Source organism: Ceratotherium simum, chromosome 11, assembly GCF_057802395.1.
Source record: "Ceratotherium simum simum isolate JZ-2026a chromosome 11, ASM5780239v1, whole genome shotgun sequence".
Lineage (NCBI taxonomy): Eukaryota > Metazoa > Chordata > Mammalia > Perissodactyla > Rhinocerotidae > Ceratotherium > Ceratotherium simum.
The window spans coordinates 50,831,306-50,851,915 of record NC_141910.1 but is presented as its reverse complement, the minus strand read 5'-3'; positions in this window follow the sequence as shown (position 1 = coordinate 50,851,915).

Below are 20,610 nucleotides of genomic sequence, written 5' to 3'. Positions count from 1 at the left end.
ATTGGCTATTCGTGTGCAAATATCTCCTGGGGACGGAAACATGGGTCTTCACTCTGTCTCCCATTGTCTCCCTGTGATCTTCTAAATAGAATAGTCATTCATTTAGGACAAAAATTCCTTTTTCATAGTTGGCCAATCACTTCAATACTGTCCCACTCCAGCCCAGTCTGCCTCCTCTCTCCCTAAAGGAGGAGCATTGGGTGGCAACTGGTGAATTTGCTGTTATTCAGGCTCACTTGCATTCAACTCCTGCTCAGCCCCTCCAGATGTGATGTGAGGCCAGTTTCTCAATGTCCAGGATCCTCAGTGTTCTTGTCTGTGGAATGGGGATAAGACTAGTACCTCCTGCATAGAGGTGGGAAGGTTGAGCTCTCAGAAGGTGCTCCACAAGTCAGGACTTTTTTCTCTCTTCTCCTTGAAGACCTGGTGGCTAATGAAGTGGCCCCTGCCTTCTCATCCCTGCTTTTTGCTCTGGGTCCTTTGTGCACACCAGAGTCAAGGGAAGCTTCAAGGTGAAGACATTTCCCTATTCCCAAATGCAACTCCCTTAGCCTGCCCCCTTTTGTTCATCACCATGAGGAGGGGAAAGCAGAGAGAAGAAAGGAAGTTTATTGCCTTCTGCCCACCAAAATCCTGGAATGAGGAGGAGACAATTCCCATCAAGGTGGGCCTGAAGCCTGGCTCCTTTTTAAAAAGGTGATCCTTCGGCAGAGACCTGTTTTAAGTGATGGTTGAGCTTTGTGTAAATTGGGGAGAGATTCCAGGGGGGTAACAGCAAGTGCAAAGGCCCCGTGATAGAAATTTACTTGACTTTTTTGAGGAATGTCTGTGAAGCTGGCACAGCAAGAGTAGAGGGAAAAAGAAGTAGCTGAGGGGCCGGCCCGGTGGCGCAAGTGGTTAAGTGCACGCGCTCCGCTGCGGCGGCCCGGGTTTCGCTGGTTCAGACCCGGGTTCGCCGGTTCAGACCCCGGGCGTGCACCGGCACACCGCTTGTCGAGCCATGCTGTGGCGGCGTCCCATATAAAGTAGAGGAAGATGGGCACGGATGTTAGCTCAGGGCCAATCTTCTTCAGCAAAAAGGGGAAGATTGGCATCAGATGTTAGCTCAGGGCTGATGTTCCTCACAGGGTTTAGAATCTCTGTTGCCCATCGTGAGAAGACCACTGGGGAAGAAAGCAGGCTCATCTGGCATCCCAGCCCCTGGAAGTCCACTGGTCAGCCCATCCAGAGTTGTCTGACTGGTGGCAAAGAGTAGTCAGTATTGACAGACACTTGAAGGGGCTTCTGGATTGTCAAGGATTAAATTGGGAGAATTCAGTTTGTACACCTGTCGTCCAATTATTGAAGGGCAGTTGTGGCTAAGAGAATGGGCTCTGAGATCAGACTCCTGGATCTGTAGCTCAGCCCTGCCCCTTCCTAGCTGTGTGACCTTGGGCAAGTTACTCTTCTTCACTGTGCTGCCTCACTTTCCTCATCTGTAAAATGGGTACCCACCTTATAGAGCTGTGGTGAGGTTTAAATGCATTATTGCTAGTAAGAGGCTTAGAACTGTACCAGGCACACTGGAGGTGCTCAAAATGTTAACCATTGTGGTAGGCAAGAGTAAGGCCCCCACCGCAAAGTTGTCTGCATCCTAATCTCAGGAACCTGTGACTATGTTATGTTACATGGCAGGGGGAAATAAGGTTGCAGGTGGAAATAAGATTGCTAATCAGCTGACCGTGGTTCGGGAGATCCTGGATTATCCAGGTCCAATCTAATTACAAGGTCCTTATAATGAAAGGCAGAGGCAGCCAATGAGTGCCAGAATCAGACAAAGATTCGAAGATGAAATGCTGTTGGCTTTGAAGATGAAGGAAGGGGTTACCAGCTAAGGAATGCAGCTGCCTCTAGAAAAGGCATGGAAACGATTCTCCCAGAAGCCTCCAGAAGGGATATAGCCCTGCCAACACCTTGATTTTAGCCTAGCAACATCCATTTCAGACTTCTGATTTCTAAAATGGTAAGATAATTTGTGTTGTTTTAAGTCACTAAATTTGTGGTAATTTCTTACAGCCACAATAGGAAACTAATACAGCCATTATTATCATAACGATGATGATGATGATGATGATTACATGGACTTTTCCTGTGTGGCCATAGAGAGCAGGATGGCAGTGAATGGGAGGTGGTACCACGTAAGCCAAGGCCCCTGTCCAGCATTGGAGCCCACATCCTCCTAAGGCTCACAGTCTTCTCTGGATATCACCAGGCAGAAGTGTCCATCAGATGGAGGGGGCACCACTGCACTAGGAATGGATAAATTTGAGGCTGTAAAGCCCTCATTTTAAAATTTTGAAAATTAGTGATTAATGTGTGATATGTTTGTTGGCATAGTCTATGAATCAGAAGAATATTCATTAGAATACTCCCCTCTCTCCCGTTACCTGTGTAGAAGGTCCTACTTTGAAATGCAACTCATTTGCAATACTCCTTTGCCATTTCCAATCAGAAAAATGTGAATTCACTTTTCTAACATTGCTACCATTTACAGAGCACGAGGCTATAGATTTATCTTCATTTCTTCTAATTCTCACAACAGTTTTGCAAAGTGTAGGTTTTTATAGACAGAATTTTTTTCTGTACAATCTATATTTGGCAATGATGGAAGTTATATAAGATGGTGGAAATTAGGGACCTCATCTTTTAAATCCCGTGACAGTGGCAAATCAATTATTTGCATTTTTATTTCCTTCCAGTAGTTGTCCCTCATACTTACCAGAATGTGCCCAATCAATATAATTTTTTTCCCATGAAGTAGGCATTTTTAATGTTTTTCTAGAGATGAGGAAGCTAAGGTCAAAGGGTTTAGAAATATACTGACTCTGGAACCAGAAAGGGTGGAGTTAGAATCAATGGTGTGCTGGTAAAAGTGTAAGAGCTGGCTCTCCAACGGTGGGGATAAAAGCCCTGATTTGTAGCATTTGCCAATTTCCATGGTGTAAATGCTCCCACCATGGCTGGTTTTGTGGACAGGCTTCTCAGCCCATCTGAGTATCACTTTCCTTTTCTGTAAAGTAGATATAAGTCCAAAACCAGGGCAGTGCCCAGTTCAGAGGGCCCCTCTAAACTCTAGTGCCCTTCCTTCATTCAGAAAAGAGAAATAGCTCCAGAATGAGGTATCTGGTACAGTATTTTTCAGACTGAATCATGAATCCTTATTGGGGGGTGTGAAGTCGATTTATTTGTGGGTTGCAACCAGAATTTTAAAAAGAAAACAAATAGAAAAGACTAGACTAGAACAAGAAAAAATCAGAGCTCAGTAGACATGAAAAGATTAAGTGTGGATCCCGGAACCTTTGTTTCATTCCTACATATGTATGGATGTGTGTACTGGGTCATGAAAAATATTTTTCTTGCTGTAGGTCGCAGTCAAAACAGTTTGAGAGCCACTGACTTAGCCTGGCTTTCTAGAAAGCATCGTTTTTACCTTAGAGAGTTGTGGGGTGGGAGAGAGGTGACTAGAAAAAGTAGCTTTATATCCTTCTCTGCAGAGGAAATGGGGCTGAGGCACCCAAGGGCGGAGCCGGGGTAGCTGGTGCCTGGGACAAGCCAGGGGAAGGCCACAATGCCCTTGGCCTCCTCCAAGGCCAGGGTTAGGCTCCAAGCAACCCTTGGCAAGTGCCTAGTGAGCACGGGAGGAGGGAGGGAACGGCACATGAGGGAGGAGGAGGAAGCTGCAGGGGAAATCCTTGCTGCAAGCTCACTGCCGCTGGAACCCAACACAGCAGCTACCAGACAACCAACAATAGCACCATTAGATAAAAATAACCCATGGGGGCTGCAGCCCCGCTGTGCAGTGCAGGGGTACGCTGTCTAAGGGCTGAAATGTCCCCAGGCTACTGCTGGGTCATGCCGCTGGACAGTGTGCTATGCCTTGATTTCCTGACTGCTAATTGAAGGGCAGTTTTCCAGCCGGAGGTCAGTTGGGCTGGTGCCAGGAATGGGGCCCCTTGCCCCCAGGGTCTCTGCTCCCCTGCATTCTTGCACAGAGTGATATAAAAAATCACTCATGATACAACCTTGAGGTCTGAATGCACCACCTCCCCAGGTGGACTTTCATCTTACAAGAGGGCCCCAGGAGGGCTTACCCGAAGCTTGTCTCACGCGGTGGATGTTCAGGGAACCGTGATGACAGAGGCCTTCCCAGCAGCCTTCAAAGCCTCTCCCTTGGCTACCCCGGGTCTGACCCTGTGCTGACCCCAAATCACCTCCCGCTGTTCCCCAAAGGCCTCTCTCCAGGCTGAAGAGACAGGCTCTCCGCTCTCCACCCAGTGCCTGAGCTCTGCCAGCTGTCGGTCCTCTCACATGCTCCAAAGTGGAGGAAGGAGGTGAGGGTCACACCAAATGTTATTTTACTGCAACCAAGCCTATTGAGGGTCAGTAACCAGCTCTGAAACAGAGACTAGGCTCCCCTGTTCACTTCTGGCCTCACAGTTTGCTGGCTAATAATCTGGTTTTAGCCTGCTTCTCAGCCTCCCCTGCCCATCCCAGAAGCACCCACATCCCTCAAGGACTGACAATATTCACAAGGGCACTGCACCCTACAGTTTACAATACACACTTCTGATCTTTCACTCACTTACACAGCATTTTTTAACCTGAGACACATGGGTAGAATTCAGGGGTGCGTGTGAATTTGAATAGGACAAAAATTACATCTATATTTTCATTAACTACTAAGTGAAATTTAGCATTTCCTGCTATTAGGAATGTAGGCAACAAACCACAGCTGTGTCAGCAGCACCTGTGGTTGTCACCAATAGCAATCACATGTGTTCTCACTTTCCCAGTACACTTGGGGCAGGTATGGTGAATTACCATTGTAGTCACGGCTACCTCAAAATCACACCCGCCGCTGGATCGCGTCAGATATGGCGTTCATAAAGGAGGACGGCTATGACTTGATCACGAACAGGTTTTTTAAAACTCTTTTGATGGCTGTGTCTCAGCATAATGGATTTTCTTTGCAACCCTCTGCATTTTATTTTATGCATTTAAAGCCTTATTCTGAGAAGAAGATTAAAACTCCTCCAAAATGCTGAAGGGATCCATGGTACAAACATATTAAAAAGCCCCTGAGGCACTGGCGGTGCTGGGGCCCTGAGCAGAGCCAGAGCAGAGGGTGCAAAGGTGAGGAAGACTCACCCACACCCCCGGGGTCTCAAAGCCACAGAAATACCCATAAACAAATCAATAAGCTGGTGGGTGCTGTGAAGGCGGAGATTGTATGGGGCAGAGGGCATAGCTGAGGAAGACCTGAGAGGACCATGGAGCAGGTGGCCACTACCTCATTTAAGACTCTCGGTGGATTCAAGGCCACCTCTGGCCGAAGAGGAGAGAGCCCACCTACCTAACCCATCGTGGGCTCCTCCAAAACAGCTCGGGGCCCTGGGTGGGCCGGCTTCTCCCAGGGCCTGCTTCACTCTCCTCAGCAGCCTCAGACCTGGGCCTGGGAGTGGAGTGATGAGCTGTCCCCACTGCCTTGGTCTGCCGTATTTCCCAGAGTACAGAACTTCCATTGCTAAAACCGGGAGTCCTGGGCAAACCAGTAGAGTTGGTCACCCTACTTGGAAGCCAAACCTCACACTTTTTACCTAGGACCAACTCAACTGCCTGGAATTTGGGTCAGCTTATTCCCACAAGCACCTTCTCTGTCTTTGTCCATCTCTGTCTATCCCGGTCTCTCTGGCTCTCACTCTCTCCCCCTCTCCCCAATTTCTGCTTTAGCCCCCAAGCTAGCCATTGTCCCCAGCTCCTGGCTGTCAGGTGACTTGAACTTTTCATTCCCCCGGGGGCCTGCTGAGCACGACTTGCTCCTCATTTTGAATTGAGGTATAATTTACATAAAGTGCTTACTTCACAGGTGAATAGCTCAGTGAAGGTTTATACACCCATAAAACCACCACCCAGGCCTGGATACAGAATACTTTCACACCCAGAAGGCTTCTGTGTCCCTTCACTGTCAACTACTCCTCCAAAGGGTCACCACCATTCCGACCCCTCGCCACATTCGTGCAAATGGAGTCCTGCCCCCTGCACCCCTCAGGAGCACACCTGCCCTGCCGAAGCTGCTTACGGTCCCAGTGTTGCCAGCCCGGCTGGGAGAAGCCTGCTTCAGCAGGACCATGAAGCAGGAGGGGACAGAGAATGTCAGGGACACTTTAGACCTTACTGCTGGAGGAAATAAATAGCCTCATTCTCACGTGAGGACACCAGGACTCAGAGAGGGACAGTTCATTAATCGGTCCTTCATTTGACTCGTGGTCACCGGGCTCAGAAACACAGCCTGTTAGGGGAGGCAGAATTGGGATTAGAACCCAGAATCCCAGGGCAACCTCCTTTGGGGAAAAGCCAGGGCCGACTCCTGCTGGCAAGGAGGTTTTTGCCCGGGAAAGCCGAGCAGGTGCCCTGCTCCCTCTGCTTCTCCCTGCCCAGATGCCCCTCACGCCTGAAACGGCAGGGCTGCGGAGTGCTGGTTCACAACGCTTGCTGAATGTTAGAATCAGGGGAACCTTTAAAAAGTCTCGATGCCCAGGCCTCACCCCAAACCAATGAAATCACATTCTGAGAGTGAGACCCAGACACCGGTAGTTTTTAAAACTCCTCAGGTGATTGCAAATTTCAGTCAAATTTGCGCTTCTCAAGCTTTACAATGCATGTGAATCTTCTGGGGCTCTTGTTAAAATGCAGATTCTGATGCAGAGGTCTGGGGCAGGGCCTGAGATTCTGCATTTCTAACAAGCTGCTGGGTGAGGTCGATGCTGCTGGTCCAGCAACCACCATGTCTCGAATAGCAAAGATACAGAGGACCACTCTGCATCCCAATTCTTCAGATAAAAGTATTTTGCAAAGTTTCATTTTTCAGTTTGTCTTTTAAATATAAGGCTCATGCATCCACCCAAATAATTATATATTCACCCACTTTTACCAGGAAAGAGTATAAGGTGCTTTCTATGTGCCAAATATTGTCCTCAACAACTTCGAGGATAAAGAAATAAAGAAGTCAAAATATGAAAACATTGAGTAGAGACATAGAAAGCAGAGACAGAATATCTAATGCATATCCATTTGGGGTTTCTGAAGGAGATGAGGAAGAAAATGAAAGGAATACAATATTCAACAAGAAAACGGACGAGAATTTGTCCTAAGTGAATAAATACACCTTTCCACACATTTGAGAAGGCTGCTAATCCCCCCCCAAAAGAAGAAGAGAAATACACACCACAAATGAAAATATAGAACACCTAAGACAAAAGGAAATCTGAAAAGGAGCCAGAAAGAAAAAGACAATTAACTTCAGTAGAATTAATACTCAAATGACTCCTGAACTTCTCCCCCAGAAAAAAACAAAACAAAACAAACCAGCTTTGAGGAATGACAGCCCCCATTTTATTGATGAGAAAGAGTGGCTCAGAGGCCCACAGTGTTAGTGGCAGTCTTAACTCCAAGGCTCTTTTGACTAAGTCACCTGCCCCTCCCTACCCACCCCCTTTTAAAGTTGTGAGCATTAAGCTTTTGGATCTAATTAAAAACTTACTTGGAGGTCTAATCTTGCCCAGTCTTTAGTACAAACTTTGCTAGAAAAAGGTGCTGTCATTTTTCTAATCTCTGCCTCAGATCTCTTGTTCACTCTCGATTCCCCTGATTCCTTGCCCTGTCCAGTCAAACCTTTACCAGGACTTCCTTTCTAAAAGTCCCTTCCATCTCTCACCGCTGTTACTGCTGCACCCCAGCCTGGCCCCACGACCACCCCGCAGGACTATCACGGCTTCTCACAGAAAGGGTTATCTAGAGCAGTCCAGCCAGAATGCCCTTAAACAGCCCCCAAAAGAACCACCCCAGTCCTGGCTGGCTTCTCCATCCTTTACCCAACACTTCCAGCTCGGCTTGGGCTATAGTATCCTGGCCTGGGGGTCCCCGAACAGTTCTGCCACGGAAGAGATTTTCCCCACTGTGGGCCAGCAAGGCCAGCTCTCTGATGGGAGGCAGCCATGTGTGGTGGAAAGAGAATGGATTTTAGGGTTAGACCTGGGTTCAAATCCTGATTCTCCCTCCACTCACTGGCCATATGACTTAATTCTCTATGCTTCAGTGTCATCATCTGTAAATTGGAGAGAGACAATAATAACCAATTAGGGTAATTATGGTAAAGTAATTATTGTAATGTTTGGCATTTAGAACACTTTCAGGTTTAAATAATTCTCTACTCTTCTGAGGATTACATGAAACGATGCATGTGGAAGGGGTCAGTTAGCTCAGCTCCTAGCCCACAGGAAGTGCTCACCAAACGTTGTGTCTCTTTTGTCCCTTTCTTGATGACCATCTGTCTGTAGTACAAGCCATTTCTCTGCTCTTCCTTCAGCCCAGGTAACAAAGCGAGGAGGGGGTGGGGTGGGGTCAGGCCTGAGCTCACGGACTTCAACCTCCCACTGTGGATACCCTTCTAGGAAAGCCTCCTCTGACCATTTGCAGCCTCCAACTTTGCTGAAATTCCTGGGACCAAGAAACCTCTGACCTTAATCTTGGGGTGGTTATCTTAGGTGTTGGGGGTGGGAGAGAGAAAAATGTTGGCACGTGGATGGGTTCATGTTGGTCCCAGCTCAGAAGCTGCCATGGATAATCACTGTTTATCAAATCACTGGAAAAAATGACTACAATTACATTCACACATCAACAAAAAGGAAAAATAAAAGCCCCATTGGAATGTCTGAGTCACTCTTCAGAGCCTTTAAATTACCCATTCAGTGTGACCCTTCTCCTTACCGCCTCCCCACCCTGTGCGGGAAAGTGCAGGACCACGCAAGCTGCCATCTGCCTGACTCTGGCCAGCCTGGCCAAAAGTTCCTGCAGACGGCCTATGATTCTGGCGGATTAAAATAGACCGCAAAGAGTTATTACAGGGATCAACAGGGCTTGGAGGGTCATTCTCTCAGTGCTCTGGGCTGACTTGTGACTCAGGTGTGTCCTTTACACACACACACACAAAAGCCAGAGGAATGAGGAGGAGTCACGGTCAACAAGGAGACGTGCTGTCACTTGGTGCCGGTGTTTGTGCACAGAAGTAAAGCTTGCTTGTTTAAAAATGAATTGAGAGCCAGCCCTGATGGCCTAGAGGTTAAATTTCTGGGCGCTTGCTTTGCCGCCCAGGTTCAGTTCCAGGCGCGGAACCACACCACTGTCTGTCAGTAACCATGCTGTGGCGATGGCTCACATAGAAGAACTAGAAGGTCTTACAACTAGAATATACAGCTATATACTGGGGCTTTGCAGAGGGAAGAAAAAAGGAGGAAGCTTGGCAACAGATGTTAGCTCAGAGCGAATCTTTCCCAACAATAAGAAAAAAAAAACAGGATAAAAACGAATCACCTCTCTTAGGAGAAGAGGGTGGGAGGATTGAGCAGTGACCTCCACTGAAGCCTCGTACCTCTTGTGCCACTAGATGTGTACAGGCCAACACATCATTTGCAACAATCTGCATGCCCCCCAACAAAACTGAGTTTAAGTTAGGCACTGATCTATAAGACCACATTTTATACTCTCAGGAACAGTGGTTTCAAAAGCATTTTTTGGGTCATGCACCCCTTTGAGAATCTGATGGAAGCTGTAGACTTTCTCCCAATAATTACCAACACATTGCTTACAGATTCCAGGAAACTCACAGGATCCCCAGAGAGGCCGGGTGTACCTGGAACCGAAATTGCACTGGACAGACTTGTTATCTGAAGAAACTCGATAGTGAATCCCTTTGGGAAGTGTCCTTCTGTCCTGGGAATCCCTCGTCCCACCTCACCCCTTTTGTGTGTTTCCTAAGACTTCATCTTGGCGAATAGAGTTTGCTCATAGAAAGAGAAGGAGTTCTGACATTGAGGCCTCTCGGTCCCTGTCCCAGGTCATAACGCCCCCAGAGCTCTCCTTTCTGCTCATTCAGATACCAGGACATTCTTTCCAAACCAGGAAATCGGATCAGGCCAACCTCCACACAAAGTGCCCACTGTCAGGGCCTGGTGGGCCACTCCTCATGCCACCAACACCAGGACTATCTTGGATCTCTCAGCCACGCCCATAATCCTTGGTGTCCCAACTGGAATGCTATTCCAGGGCAAGGAATGACAGGTTTCCAGGATGAAAGTGCACACTCTCTGATACTCAGTGATCAAGAATCTTGACTATCTTCCATTCATTCTTTGACTTGGTCATTAACTCTGTGGGCTGCAGTGGGCGGTGAGCAACAGGTCCGGGCTAGAGAAGGCTGTGTTTATGAAGCAGTTTTGTGCCCGCCTGTCTGTCTGTGAACTTTGGAATGCTCGTCTACCACAGCAACACAGTAATTATGAATAATGATAATAATGATTTCTTACATTTGTATGACATTTACCCTGTGTAAAGTGCTTATGCATATACTCTTTTTTTATTGTGGTAAAATATACATAAAATGTACCATTTTAACCATTCTTAAGTGTCCAATTCAGTGGCATTAAGTACATTCAAAATATTGTGCAATTATCACCACTATTTATTTCTAGAACTTTTTCATCATCCCAAAAAGAAACTCTGAACTTCTTTCTGTGTGAGTTTGCTTATTCTGGGTACTTCATATAAATGGAATCATACACAACTTGTCCTTTTGTGTGTGGTTTAGTTCACTTAGCTTAATGTTGTTGGGTCCATCTATTTTGTAGCCTGTATCAGAATTTATTCCTTTTTATGGCTGAATAGTATTCCATTGTATGTGTACATACCTCATTTTGTTTATCCATTCATCTGTTGATGGACATTTGGGTTGTTGCTGCCTTTTGGCTATTGTGAATAATGTTGCTGTGAACATGTGTATACAAGTACCTGTTTGAGTCCCTGCTTTCAACTCCTTTGGGGATACACCTAGGAGTGGAATTGCTGCATCATGTGGTGATTTTATTATATTCTCCTATTTATATTGGATAAATAATTCTTACTTGATTGTAACCATTTTAAACATAAGGATACTGCAGCTCATAGAAGTGAAGAAAATGAAATCACTCAGCAGAGGTGGCTAACTTAGGGACTGTCAATCTTCTGCGCCCAGGGCTGGGACTAGGGTGAGGCAAGTGAGGCAGCTAGGGTGCACAATCTAGGAGGACTCACGCTCCAGTTTGTGCGATCCCTCACCAGGGCCTACAGACATCAGGCACAGTAGGCACAGTGCCTAGGGCCCAGGACCCTTTTAGGGGCCATGAAAATGTTTTAATGTATTTTAAGGTCAGAAGCAAAAAAGAATATAATCTGGCTTGAACTATATTTGTCTTTATATCAACGCAGTTTGAAATATAATTTTGTGTGTGTGTGTGTGTGAAGAAGACCAGCCCTGAGCTAACATCCGATGCCAATCCTCCTCTTTTTTGCTGAGGAAGATTGGCCCTGGGCTAACATCCGTGCCCATCTTCCTCTACTTATATGGGACGCCGCCACAGCATGGCTTGACAAGCGGTACGTCGGTGTGCACCCGGGATCCAAACCTGCAAACACTGGGCTGCCAAAGCGGAGGCTGTGCACTTAACCGCTGCACCACTAGGCCGGCCCCTTGAAATGTAATTTTAACATATATTTCTCAATGAGGAAGGGGTCAACAAAGGCAAAAGTGCCTAGGACCCCGAAAGTCATGGTGATCCTTGCCCTGAGAGTGAGCCTCCTATTAAGAGCACAGGATTTAAGGAGGCTCCCATTTTCAGGTTCCTGCAAGGACCAACCCTGCACTGGCATGAACCCCAGAGTGGGTGCTTCCTTAAATTCTATGCTCTAGGCACCTGGCTTGCCTCACTTGGGGGCTGGGGCTGCCTGAGTCTTGCCCATGCTGGATGGCTCCTCCTGGCAGGCTGGACAACAACGTCTGGGGCCAGGAGTTCCTCACTTGGTAGCATGTTCTGTGTTCCTAGGGGAAGGAGTCAGGCCACGGGAAGCCAGCTTTAGTCATAAAAAGGCTAGATGTTTGCCTATGGGGTGTCACTGGAGGGACCATGGTGAGCCCCACCCCCTGGCAGCCCTCATTAACAACATTTACACCATTTACTCTATTTCATAGAGTTTGTCACTCTATGGAATAATCTGTAGTTATTCTTATTTTACCTAGAAAGTCTCTATTTGTATTCATTCCCAAACCATTAGCTAATTCCGCCAACCCATAAGGACAAGAGTAGGGAATATTTCCTTTCTAAAGGTCTACCTCTGGGTTCATAGTCTTTCTTAATTTTTCATCCACTCAGGGGACCCCTCTGGGCCCCATTTCACGAGACACAGTCATTTCACATTCACTTCTGCAGGGAGAGGGCATTTGGGAAGACAAGATACATTTTACTTATTAATTAGTTCTTTCAGTAAATCTTCACTGATCACCTCCTTTGTCCTAAGCACCGGGGATACAAAAGTGAACAAAACGGTCAAAAATGCCTGCCTGCACAGAGCCTACGTTCTAGAAGGAGGAGACAGGCAATAAAAAATAAATAACAAAATGTACAGTGGTCCTGATCATGATATGTAATGGAGAAAAATGAAGCGGGGGTTAAGGAATGCCGAATGGGGCTGGGAGTGCAGTTTTAGATTGGGTGGCCAGAAAAGGTCTCATGGAGAAGGTTCCATTTTACCAAAGACCTGAGGAGTGTGAGGGAATGAGCCATGTGGCTATCCGGGAAGTGCATTCCAGAGAGAGGAAACGCAAGTGCAAAGGCCCTGGAACTGGAGTGGGCCTGACCAAGGTGAGTCACTGTTGTGTCCCTGGGAGTTGATTTCTCCATATAGCATCAAGCAGTCTCTCTCTTTTATTGTGTGTGTGCTAAGGAAGATTTTCCCTGAGCTATCTGTTGCCAATCTTCCTCTTTTTAGCTTCACCCTAAGCTAACACCTGTTTCTAGTCTTCCTTTATTTTGTATGTGGGTCTCCATCACAGCATGGCCGCTGATAGATGAGTGGTGTAGGTCCACGCCTGGGAACTGAACCCAGGCCACCGAAGCGAAGTGCACCAAACTTAACCACTAGGCCATGGGGGCTGGCCCCCAAATAGTCTCTTATGCTCTCCACTAAGGATTCTAGTTCGCAGGTCCCAACTCACAGGGACCCCCTTTTCTAAGAGTCACAGGGGTGGCAGTTGTGTTTGTTCTCCCTCTGCCTGTTGGATCCTATCTTCCAGGTTGTTCTCAGGTGGAGCTGTGATGTGGGCTCTAGAGCCATGGGGCAGCCCCATTTGCTCACACACATCCCAGTTCACACACAGAAGCAGAGAAAACAGTTGGTGAAGAGATAGTGAAGCAGATGTGTAGAGAGGAGGAGAGAGGTAAGGCCTGAGACAGAGACAGAGATCGATACAGGCAGAGAGAGACTGACACAGAGATAGACACATGGGGGAAACAGTCCTTCCTGTTTCCTCCTTCTCTTACCCTTTAAGTTTTGCTCTTGAGTTGGTTTTCCTATTGAGATTGGGGAGCGGGACGTTGGAAGAGATGGAGAGAGATCACCTTTGGGGTTCCTAACAGCTTCAGGTTCCTGGTTCCCATTAGTCCCTGGAGAGGCCCCCCTGGGTTCCTAACCTTGGATTCCACCAGATATTCCTGTATCTCTCTAATTGCTCCCACCTCTCCCTTCATTTCTCCTAAGTGAACTCCGGAGCCCAACTTCTGGGATTCTTTTCTTTCTTCAGATCTAGAAGGTGCTCCCTCTTTTGGCCATCCGCATCCGTGGAGGAGTGGGACCTTCCATGCTTGCTGTCTGGCTTTAGGCAGCACGGTGAAGCGGAGAGAGCACTGGGCCTGGACACAGATGCCCTGGGTTCCCCCTGCAGCTCGGCCAAGTACTAGCTGCGTAACCTTGAACAAGTCATCTGAATTCCTGAGCCTCTTTCTTCACCTCTAACGTGGAGGTTATAATCCTTGCCCTGCGTGCCCCTCCACGCTGTTGTGAAATTGCAATAGAGCCTATGTGCAAGTGTTCTGCCAGTTGTCAAATGCTATATAAATTCAAGTGGTTACGACCCCGCCCCAACTGGGCGCCCTCCCATGAGCCCGTGACTTAGCTGTCTTCCCTGGCCCACTGCCTCGCCACTGGGCTCAGTGGCTGAGACTCCACCTCCACCTCAGTCCGCCCAGCCTGGGCTCCACCCAGCAGCTCTCTCCTTCCTGTTTCCTCCTTCTCTTACTCTTTAAGTTTTCCTATTGAGGTGGTTACTCTGAATCAGCCTACCCTCATTGGCTTCTCAAAAATCTGCTTTTTTTCCTAAAGCTTCTTTTTCTCTATGAAAGTCCCCACCTTCCCTGAATGACTTGGCCCATCTACAACCGCTCTCACCCTCTCAGAGGCTCCCCTACCCCTGGGCACGCTCATGTTAAAAAGATGAAGACAGCTACCACCTCACGTTGGGGAGATTCTACACTGTCCTTCCTCCCAACATTAAAAATACTCAAGACTCCAGCTGAACTCCTCATCGAGGGCAGCCCCTTGGGCCACCACCGGGGGGGGCTGGCTGAGAACCCTGTAATATTGCTCAGCTGTCTCTTGAATCCACTTTTTCCTCACCATACCCACTCTCAATCTCCAATTTAAATCACCATTCCCTCTCCAGACTATTGCTACAGACTCCTGGTTCTTCTACCTGAACCTCTCCTCTCTCCGTAACCAAACCATCAACCACCCTGGCCCAGAGTAAACCTTTTAAAAATTGATCTGCCGCCCTCCTGTCTCAAAATCGCCCGTGACTCCAAATAGTCTATGGGATGAAACTCCAATCCCTTAGTTTGGCATCCATGGCCTTCAAAACCTGACCAAAGCCCTTCCCCAAGCCTTATCTCCTATAACACATGCTACATGCAATGTGGCAGGAGGCCTCTGAGATGGCCCCAATCATCCCCACCTCCTAGTGTTCCCATCCTTGAACAATCTCCTCCTCTTAAGAGTTTCTGTGCCTGGGGAGTATCTTCTACCATATAAGTAAGTCAAAAACAATGGGATACCAATTCTGAGATAAGATCACAAAGAGACTGTGGCTTCCATCTTGTACACCCTCCCTCCCTCTCACTTGCCCTGAGGGAGGCCAGCTGCCATATTGTGAGCTGCTCTGTGCAGAATCCCACATGGTAAGGAACTGAAGGAGGACACAAGCCAAAAGCCAGTGAGGAGCTGAGGCCCTCAGCCCAATAGCCTGTGAGAAACTAAATCCTACCAACAGCTATGTGAGTGAGCTTAGAAGCAAATCTTCCCCCAGTTGAGCCTTCAGATGAGACCCCAGCCCTGGCTGCCACCTTGACTGCAGCCTTGTGAGAGACTAGGAAGCAGAGGCACCAAGCTGAGCTATGCCCAAATTCCTGACCCAAAAGTGAGATAATAAATGTTTATTGTTTTAACAAGTTTGGGATAACTTGTTATATAGCAATAAATGATTAATACAATACAATCTCACTAAGTCTCGGAAAGTCACTCTAGAATTGAACACTACTATAAATTCTTCATCATCATTTTCTGCAAGCCTGTTACACAGCCTCACATTCTACTATTTCTCTTGTCACCTCAGTTTTCATCTCTCCACAACAAATATTGCTAATCACCCCAACTCTCTTCAAATTTCCAGCCCTCTTACCACCCACCCTCAAAGAATCCTTCCCAATATGCACATCCCCCTTACTTCCAGTAGATGACCACATTGAGAATATGAAAGCTGTTAGATGAGAAGTCCCTTACCTTCCCACTCTAAAGGGACAAAGTCATCCACTTCAGCACCCAACCATTCCTCCCTGTCTTCTTACAATGGAGGGTGACTCTTTAAAACTGATCCCAATCCTCTTCCAGGGCTCTGGATCCCATCCCATTCCTCTACATTTTCAATTATCCTGTCTTTCTCCTGTACCTGCAACCTCTCTCTCTCCTTTTCAGTAACATTTCAAGTTACTCAGTTCTGTCTCATCTTAACAAACATTTCTTTGATCCTACAACCCCCTCCAGCAACCACCACCCCTCTCGCTTCCTTCCACAACCAAAGTCTTGATGTGTCCTTCTCTACATTTCCTTCCTTCTCATTCACTCTAGTCTGGCTTTTGCCCTAACCGCTCCGCTAAAATGTCTGTCTCCAAAGTCATCAATGACCTAGAGATTGCTAAGTCCAATAAACATTTTTCAAACTTCATCTTTTTTGACCTTCAGCAACATCAAAATGTTGACTGCTTTGGGCTTCAAGACTCTCCACAGCCACTTATTTATAGATACTGTTGCCAACTCCTCTCTTCTACTCACCCTCCAAGGCTGGAGTACCTCAGCCTCTATCCTAGGCCCTCTTGTCTCCTCCCACCCCCACACTTTCCTTTTGCCAGGCAATCCCAGCCACATCTTAAATACTGTCTCTATATCCATGACTCTCAAATTTACACCCCAGCCCAGACTTCTCTGAGCTCCAGGTCTTTGTATCCAACTCCCTGCCATCCACTTAAAGGGCTCATAGGTACCTTACACTCAACACATCCAAACTTGAATTCATGTCATGAACACCACAATTGGTAGTTCTCCAGTGTTTTATTTCTCAGCGAATTGCCCAAGCCAAAAATCTGGCAGTACTTCTTGGTTACTACTGTCTATTCTGCCTCCTAAAAGTACCTGTCATTTTCTCTCCATCTCCATCACCATTAGGCCAAACCACCATTTCTATCACCTGGAGTAAAGCAATATCCTCTTCCTCCGCCCCCTTTTTCTCCTTCTCCCTCTCATCCTCCCCCTCAGCAATATACTTATAATCAAGGGTTCTCACCCCTAGATATACATTAAAGTCACCTACAAAATTTAAAAAGTCATTAATTCCCAAGCCTCATCCCAGACCAAGTAAAATATCTCTGGGAGTGGGCTCCAATCATCCTTACTAAAACCTCCGCAGTTAATTCTAACTTACAGCCAGGAATGAGACTCACTGGTCTAACTGGTCTCCCCACATCCATCACTGCTTGACTCCATTTTCCACATGGTAGTCAAGGGTCTTTTCAAAATGCAAATCTCATTTTGTCATCCCCTTGCTCTTAGGACAAAGACCGAAGACTTCTGGTCCTGTGCCATCTCACTCTGCCTGCCTTCCGCAAGCCTGGGTGCTCTCCTGTCCAGTCTCCCATCCTGGACTATTTTCAGATGTTCTGGACCCTGTGCTTTTTCTACTTCAGGACTGTCACACATGCTGTTCCCTCTTCCTGGAATGCTTGGCCTGACTAACCCCACTCATCCTTCAGGTATCAGCTTAACCGTCTCTTCCTTGGGGAGGCCTTTCTTGATTTCCAGATCAAACGGGTCCGTCTCTCACTCCATTCATGCTCCCATAGCTCCTTCCTCTTCCCCTTCACAGACTTGGCACAATTGTAAATATAGTTATCTGTGTGATTTTTGTTTGTTTGTTTAATTTCTCATTTTTCACCACAATGAGAGAAGGATCATGTCTCCCTTATTATTTTCTGCACCCTTGGCACCTAACCCAATTATCTGGAACCTAGTAGGTTTTTAATTAAACTTTACAGAATGATAGTAAACAAACACATGTTCCTTCATACACCCTAGTTTAGTACATTCTCCACCTGCATGGAATGCACCAACCCTCTCCACAGCCTCCTCACTTTTCCTCCTGGCAAACTCCTACTTATCCTTTAACCCAGTTAAAAAAGCCCTTCTTCACAATTCCTTCCTGGTTCCCTCAGGCAGAAATTAGTTTCCTCCTTCTCTGTAAGCTGATAGTCTTTTCCTTTTGTAGTATTTTGGTTACTTGCTTATGGACCTTCCTGCAACAGCTGGAATTCATGATCATGTCTCTTCGTTCTGGTATTGATAATTCATTTACTGGATGAATGAACAAATAAATGAGCCAGTGGGGTCACATTACTTAATTGTAACGGGCGTACATACGAATTGCCCTGCAACATATATGCTGAACTCTTGGGTCACGTGTAAATTTCTTGCGCTGTACCCGCCCTGGCCAGAGCTTTTGGATTTTCCTCTTGGGCCTCTCTAGACAGTTCTGGAACAGTTCTTTGATGCAGGCTACTGGGTGGGCTTCTAGAGTGAAGAAGGCCGTGGGCCTGTCTGCTGGTGGGGGGAGGGAAGGGGAGGTGTAGTCCTAGCCCCGCTCTCCCCCCATTACTGGTGAGCTGTTTTCCTGGGGGAGCCTGACTCTGCTTTAAGCCTCAACTTGGAACCACTGAATTGCTCAAAGCCAGCAGGCCTTAGTTCCAGACTAAGAGTGATGGGTAGAGACCAAGGCCAGGATGGAGTGAGGAGAGGGTCTGCACCAAGGATGAGGGAATGAGGAAGAGATGCATCATGGCCAGGCCCCAGCTGCCCTCAAATGGGAGTTCCTGGTATTTTCTGGAAGCTGCTCCCTCCTTCCCGAGGCATTCAGCCTAAGGAAGAGCCTCTGCACCCTCAGAACTCCCCAGTACATTTGTGGGTCCCGGCCCCGGGCAGCTGGGTGGGAGGCCCGCTGTGTTGGTTCACGTCTGCTGACCAAGTGGAGAGAAGCAGAAGCAGGTCTGGGCAGGATGAGGGGAAGTCATCTGGGGAAACATAGCTGATGGGGCCCCCATCGTGGGGCAGCCCCACCCTGCCTGCCCTCAGGCCCACTTTCTCTTCCCTTGACCAGCTCCACTGCCTGAATTACATGGCTGATGTGCGGAGTGGGCAATAGCCTTTGGGAAAGGACCACCTGCCATGAGTTAGGAACAGTGTCAGTGGGGTGGGCAGGAAACACCTTTCCCAGCTCAGAGAGATAGAACAAGGTTGATGTCATAGATAATAATAGCAATAACAGTAGCTAATGTTTATTGAGCATTTCCAAAGTACCATGCCAAGTACTTTACACAAATTGTCATATTTAATAAGCTGTACCTCCTCACATATTTCCTGAGAACCCTCTGCATGTGGTGGATGCAGAGCTAAAGTGTACGTGAGGCACCTCTATGGACCACCTTGACCCTCTGAGCCTCACCATTTCTGGGACCCTTGGCTGCTGATTATGCTCCAGCTGCTTCTGTGCAACCAACTCAGCAGCCACTCCAGCCAACTTCCAGTGGGCACCATCTTGCAAACCCCTCACCTCATCCCCACACCTCATATCTCTCCTTCCTACTTCAGGGCTTCCATGTTGCCTCTGAGGTGTGAGATGCCACTAATGGGCCTCATACACACAACCACAAAGTGCGAGATCAGGTTGACCTATGACCAATGGAGACATGAGACAGTGAACACGTTCTTCCCTTTTTTTCCCCCCTGGATGGGCTGTCCTGAGACTCAGAGGTTTATATAGCCTCTTGGAAGATGGCCCCACAACATCAAGCAATTGGCTTATTCAGTATAAGTGGGGTCAGCTCAGGAGCACAGCGCGTGTTAGCTCTCCTGGCTTCCTGTTCATTCCCTTCTCATTTGCTCTTGCTTCTCCAGAAATGCACACCCTAATAATGGAGTAGCCTATCAGTGTATGCCTTGAGATCTGCTTTCTGGGGTGCCCAGGCTAAGGCGGGCTAGTGGGGAAGTAGATATGTATGCACATCATTTATACTAAGAGAAAAATAAAGATTGGTGGAGAATGCCAGGCTGAAGAATGTGCATTTTGTTCTAGGATAATATGGAGCTGTGATTTGCAGGAAGATATCTCTCGCAGCTGGGTGGAGGGAGAAGTGAGAAAATGGAAGCTCAGATCTAGAGTCCACTTGGTGGCTGAGGCACTAGTCTGGGTGACGCTGGGCTGCCCAGGCAGCTTTGGGGTACTTACGTATCTAGTGGCCTGTGAGTGACTTGCTCTTTTCTGGAAGAAATAATAGAGAGGGAAGGAAATGAAGCCCCAGCTGTGGAGCCTCACCTATCCTTGACCTATATACACCTGCCATCTGCTTACCTTTGAGAGAGTATCCCTGATCCCCTCGGGTTCCACTGTGATTCACCTACATGGAGATTTCCATGCTTTGTCAAGTGCAAGGGGTTATAGGCAGGCATCTCTGATGTGAGACCCTGAAATCTAATTCCAGGAAAACATTGCCTAAAATGACTAAACACTTCAGAAATGCTGCTCTGAGTCCTGAGCTCTTTGTCCCCCAGGACAGGACAGTCTTAGCCCTTTGTTCCTCCTCAAAAGAAAGACTTTCCCATGGGACCACTTCTTAGCCTGGGGCTGGAAGAGCTTCCTTGGTCCAACCCTACACTGTTGGCCTTGACTTCATCCTTCAGGTTTTTGGCCGTCCTGCTTCCCCATCTGTCTGACTCTACTCGTGTGCTCACCAACAAGCACCATGGACGCTCCCCTCATGGTCATGATGGTTTCCATAGACACAAAGAGAATCACCAGCAGCCGTGGCAGGAAGTTCCAGGGAGCTGGATTTTGGCTTTGCGTGAGTGGCCAAGCTTTGATGGAGGAAGGGTTAACTCAGTTTGAACAAAGTAGGCAGAATTGCACTTCTAGGACCTGAGAAAAATCTCTGCCCTCTGGATGACCCAGCACTCCTAACTTGCTAGCCTCTTTACCCAAAGGTATAAAAAAGGTTTGATTAATAGGAAATAATACCAACACCTTAGTCATTCAAGGGGGCCCTGCCCCATACTCAG